The sequence below is a fragment of the Pseudopipra pipra genome, chromosome 1 (assembly GCF_036250125.1).
Source record: "Pseudopipra pipra isolate bDixPip1 chromosome 1, bDixPip1.hap1, whole genome shotgun sequence".
NCBI classification, from domain to species: domain Eukaryota; kingdom Metazoa; phylum Chordata; class Aves; order Passeriformes; family Pipridae; genus Pseudopipra; species Pseudopipra pipra.
In genome coordinates, this window is record NC_087549.1 from 60,632,459 (window position 1) to 60,638,458 (window position 6,000).

Genomic DNA, 6,000 nt, shown 5'->3' on the forward strand with positions numbered 1-6,000 from the left:
TCGACCTTATTGTAAATGTGCATTGTAAAGAAAATCTTTCTCCTGGTACATTAGGATTCCCTAGTGAATGAATACAGCAGTGGGTAAATGACAATATAACAGATATTGAAAGTCCTTCCAAATGTGTTATATCTTTGCCTGAATGAGAAAGTAAAGCAATTGTTTACAGAAACACTGACATTTAAAGATCTGAGTGATGTTTCATTTTAAAGAAGGAATAGTCTATCAGTGATCACGCAGGAATTATTATTTGGAATTGTTTGCCTAAATATTTTGTCTTTAAATTCTAAAGCATTTTTCAAGAAGTGAGCATTATTTTTATGATACCACCAATATCCTGTTTGCCAGAAAAGATCAAAAGGTGGTTGTAGGAGCACAAGGCCATGAAGATGAACGTAGCAGGCTTTCAAACTCATTTTCTCTGTTTTCTATTTTTTTGTCTACGTCTAATCGTTGCCTCTGACAACACAGTTTTCTGGGAAAATGATCATCTCGCAGGATATTTCACACACATGTCATGTACTGCTGTAATATAGGTCAAAAAAGTCCTATGACAAAAGGAGTTTTTACTCTTCTGCATCTTCTAAGACAAACATTCCAGCTAATGGAAAAGGTTCGCAAAAAATATTTGATGTGGGCTATTAAGCACATTACTGTGTTTCTGCTTTTCACTTGCACTTAATCAGTAGAGAAAACATGTCTGATGTGTGCAGTTCATTTGCAAATGAATGAATGGAAAATAAGCCTGTGTATAAATACCTCTTCACTTACACAAATTAAAGTGTCTGTATTCTCACTAATTACTTGTTGCCTATAACACCAAGGTCACGGGTTCATTCCCCGTATCATCCATTCACTTAAGAGTTGGACTCAGTAATCCTTGTGGCTCCCTTCCAGCTTGTGGCTTCCCTTCTAATATTCTGTGATTCTGTAAATCTACTTACAGATGCATGCACACACACAGATATGCTTAAATATGATGTATTTATATCCTTTTTTCTTAAGCCATGATAGAGTGTGTTAAAGGTTTCTGTGGGCAGACAAAAAGCCAACTTGAAGTGAGACAGAAATTAATATATAGAGGACTCTTCCTACCCTTTTTTTGAACCTCTGTTCTTCTCATCTTCCCCTTTTTACTTACACGTTGGCTTTTACATTGCATGTTCTTCAGAACTGGGACTTATCTTTGGGTTGACCGGAACAACAATTCCTCTGTTTCAATAAAGATGCTTTTAAAATAACAGTCCTCGCTCAGATCAGAGTCAAAGGAAGTTCTGCCCATCTGTGTCTCCATTCACAATATCCATTTTCTCAATCCAATACCTGCAGTGTGTTGAAGTGCTGTTTTGTTTCTAATGTCAGTTTATGGAAGCCATTTGGAGAAATTGTCTTTTTTCCAGAGATGTGAAATACGTAACTTCTATCACACTCAACTTGGAAACAAATGTAACATGCAGGGCTGTCCAGTTGGAAGTCCTTTTACTTTTCTTCATGCAAAAAAAGGGAGAATGCTTTTGTTCGGCTTTAAAAATGAGATTTACAAATCCCCAAGAGAAAGTTTCCAAAAAGAGTAACTGGAAAAAAACCCAAGTTTAGAAAGACAGATTTAGTGTACCTATCAAGAAGAATGATTGCCTGGCACCCACAATGAAATAACTTTTTTGTTATTTTTCATATAATTATAAGATTCTGACATTTGAACTTTCAAGTTCATTTTTATGAGGGAAATAAGAGAAATATTAAAATATGTGATATAAGATAATGACAATATGATTTTGTTTACCATAGTATATTCCTTTAAATTAAAATCTGCAAAGACTAAGATTTGTATTCAATGCAATTTATGATCACCTAGCTCTTGAATTCACTGCAATTTGAGACTAAATCACAGAATGTAGATGAAATTTGATATGTCTCTACAAGAGAATCTGATGTGTGCTCAGATCAGTTTTATACTAAGTAAAACATTCTTTAAACCTCAAACATGATCGCCATCATTATAGTTTCTCCTGTTGCAAAACAGAGAAGCTGTAGTCACTGTGTGGGCAGACATCTACAAAGCTCTGCTTTACTCCTATTCAATGCGCTTCCAACAAGAGGAAGTCAACCAGTTTCACACATAAAACTTACTCTAGAATGCCTGAACACAGCTGTGGCAGTACCAGCATAGAAAAAACAGAAAGCATTTATAATAACTGAACCGGGGCCTTCCCCTTTGCACTACAAAAAACAATCTCCTACTACAAAAAACGATCACATTTTGCAGCTGGGGTTCAGCTTCATAGGATAGGAAATCATGCCATTTTTCTGGTTTGCTATTGCATAATCTAGAGGGATCTGAAAACAACAAGCAGTTTTCAGTACAAATCTATGCAAAGTACACGATTATAGGGCATGTACTTGCTTGTGCTGCCTTATCTTATTCCCCCGCTGGGAAATCCTTTTCTCTTTCATACATGGTAGAGTGCTAACCATTCTCTTTCCTTTAAGCTGGAGCAGATTAAATAGCTAGTGCAATATAAATAAGAAGGAATTTTATCAACTATGCTTACAATGCTTGTTAATGGACTGCAGATAACTTTGTTCTGCTACAAACTTTAGCTAGAGTTGTCAATGTGTAACATTCCCTTCCTCAAATTATGCATTTGCAAAGTGTTTAAACTAGGAAATTGAAGGTGAATGACAAAAGAAAATTAATTGCCCTTGTAAAGTTTGTTTTTAGAAAGGAGGTATAGTATCCTTGCAGAGTGTTGTGTCACTACAATGAAAGAGGTCCAGAAAACATGAATGTCAGTAGTATTTTAAAGATGAGCAAAATAGTATCCCAATTTGTGCCAGAGAATGCCTATTCTTGATGATCACTTCTGACTGGCAGGTATGTATTGACTTATGCTATGAGGTAAACAAATACTGAAGTAGAAAGAGGAGGCTTTCAGTAGCAGTTCATTCCTTTACAGTATGCTCTGTACTGCATTGCTTAATACTAATTTACCCCAAATTCAGAAGTAGTTGACAGGAGGATGATTCAAACCTCAATCAGAGAGTGCTTCAGGTTCATGCATCTAATAAAGTTAACCATAATAAAAGATTGTTATTTGGACTGGTTATGAAAAAAACTGTGAAAATAAGAACGATGAAGTCTGAATCTATTAAAACACATACAATATTCAGTAACCACTGTCAATAAAGTTCTGATCTTGTGCTCATGAACAATGGTAGATTGAATAGTATCATCTTCAGTTCCCTTCTTCTTTACAGTCATAATGCAACAAAACTCAACTTTGAAAAGCCACAGCCTCCAAATATGCAGATAATACATGACTATCTTTGAAGTTTCAAATGGGCTTGAGCAAGTTAATCACTATCCTATACCTCTACAGCCAATACTGAAAAATTCACCTTTGATCAGCTCTGGAATTGACTATGTCAAGCTTTCTGCTTCTTGGCCAAAACAAATGTAAGGTACAATAGGACTAACAGGGATATCATAGGACTTACATAATACTCATTTTAACCTGCATAGTAGATCTAAACTCTAAATACTGACAACCCATGGGGATTTCTAGACATACATTGCTTGCTTATTTTTACACAAAGAAAGCAACTTTCTGTACATTCCTGGTACATGAAATAGCTTAAACAATGTTTTGGAGGTGGGCGTAGCCCATATAAACTGTTTTCCCAAGCAAGTAAAATTCGACAAAACTGTAAGTGGCCAAAGCTGAGTCTTCCAGTGGATGGTATTAATGACTTAGCAATACTTCGAGGTTTATCTATGATCTAGTGTGTGCTAATTGCTATTTCATATTTTTTGAATACAAATATCTTGTAAAAAAAAGTGTGTATTTAAGAAACAGGAGTAAATGTATCCAGTTCCCCAAAATATAGTACTGTATAGATTTTAAGAGATTCTTTGATCTCTGTCGTAATGAAAACAATGGAGCTTCTTTGTGTTTAGTTGTTTTAAATATTAAAGCTGCCTCTCGAAAGTAAATGGATAGGCAGCTCAGAGATAACAATAGTCTACCACATTCCTGGTAAATTTTTTCATTTCTGATAAGTTCTAGTTACTAGTATGGAACTCTAGTTTCATTAACAGAGAAAAAGAATTAATAAATAGGAAATTAAAAAAAATAGCTAGGTAGTATGAAGGATGGTGGCAGTAAGAGGAGATACACTTAAAAAAAGAGAAAATATAGAACACAAAAAAAAATTAAAAAAAACTCCCATGGGTCAGAGAGAACTCAGGCCTGAGAAGATACAGGACTTGGTGTGTGTTCCATGGACTGCAGATTTGCTTGATCATAATTTCCAATGAAAACAATTTGTTGCTCAGAATTTGCTGATTCTATGGGAGAAATAATTAATTGGCAGTCATTAACTGGATTTATCTGTCAGATAAGCTGTATCTGATTTTTAGCTACTGATCATCAAAAAATAGACTAACTGAAAATTCACTTAGTACTAGCTAGTTTTACTGCTTATGTAAAGAATACTTAAATATTATGGGATTAGTGAACAGTTATGACTTGGTGAAGAAAAGAGTGACAGTATTTGTTGGCACAAGTTTGTTTCAAGGAAAAAGTCTTAAACTTGTATGAACGTTCACTTTTTTCATAATCTAGTTATGTATTTTCTTCTACATACAAGCTACTACCATGCATACATGTCCACTACTTCATGTAATGATCATTGCCACAAGTATATGAATAATGATTTTTGAGAAGAGGAGCGTAAAATGAGCTCTTTAGTCCATATTAAAACACTTAAATACATTACCTGATTTGCAGTAGCAGTGTGCTTTAACAACAGCCAGTGTGATATCAGTGGGGATTCTTGAATGCTTAGAAACTAAAGGAAAATTTGAGAATCAGATGCATTTCAACAGGGACACACCCTATATTGTCTATTTTTATTCCTTCTTGTTTAATACAAGCTAGATAAAAAGGATGCCCATAAAATGGGTGGAAGATGTCAATTGAGAAAGAATGCAAGTAATTTGATAGGACAAGATGAAAATGAAAATCTTGAAGAAATTAAACTCTAAATCTTTCCTAGGTAGTGCCTTTACGAAAGAGAAAACAAAGGCACTATACCATTAACTTCCTTATGCAAGGGATGAACCTGTAAATCTTCCAGTGTATGAAGTTCATTATAAGTAGGACAAATAAGAGCAGAAAGAAGGTAGTTCCATTTGTAGCAAAAATGTTTAGAGATGGGGAACACTAAATAAAAGCATGGGGTGAAGAACTAGAATGAGCTCCAGCTCCTATGGTCTCGAATGTGTTCTGTCTGCAGCAGGGCTCAGGTACAATCAGTGATCTGAGGTTCACCTGTGGTGATCAAAAATCAACCTCTTGGGGTTGTTTCTTGATTCCTCTGTAGTTCTCAGACTCTGACATCTGCACTGCTGGTGGCATGCATGCCATAGTCACACACGCGATCTTTTTGGTAGTCCAAAATATTCTGATGAGGACTAAGCAAGAGACACGGTGGTGCTCACTGAGTTGAGGAATGCAACCATCATGCCAGACCACGACTGATGAAACTTGTGGCTGAGACAGTTCTGTGGAGGCAACATCAAATGGCCCAAATAGCTGCCAAAGTTTTTTGTAAGGTTAAATATTGGGAAGAATTATTTGTATTCAATTTCTTATGCAAGTCCAGTGCAGTTCAGTGATGGTAGCTGAAAGAGCTATTTGTCAGACTAAGTATAATCTTTCTGTTATTTTTTCCTGATTAGATTTTTGAAAATTAGTTTTCCTAAAACTAGTAATCAAAATACTGTGTACAGTTATACTATCTGTGCTCCAGTACAACTTGTAGCTGAAACAAGAATGTATGTTTGTGCATGTAAATGACTGCCACTAAGAAGAGGGTTGGCAGCAATGTCGAAGGGGCAAAGCTATCATTTTAAATATTGCATAACTGACTGATTATGTACGATTTTTTGTTAGCGGAATGAAACTTCCACTGTTCAATGTTTTAGAAGACTGTCCT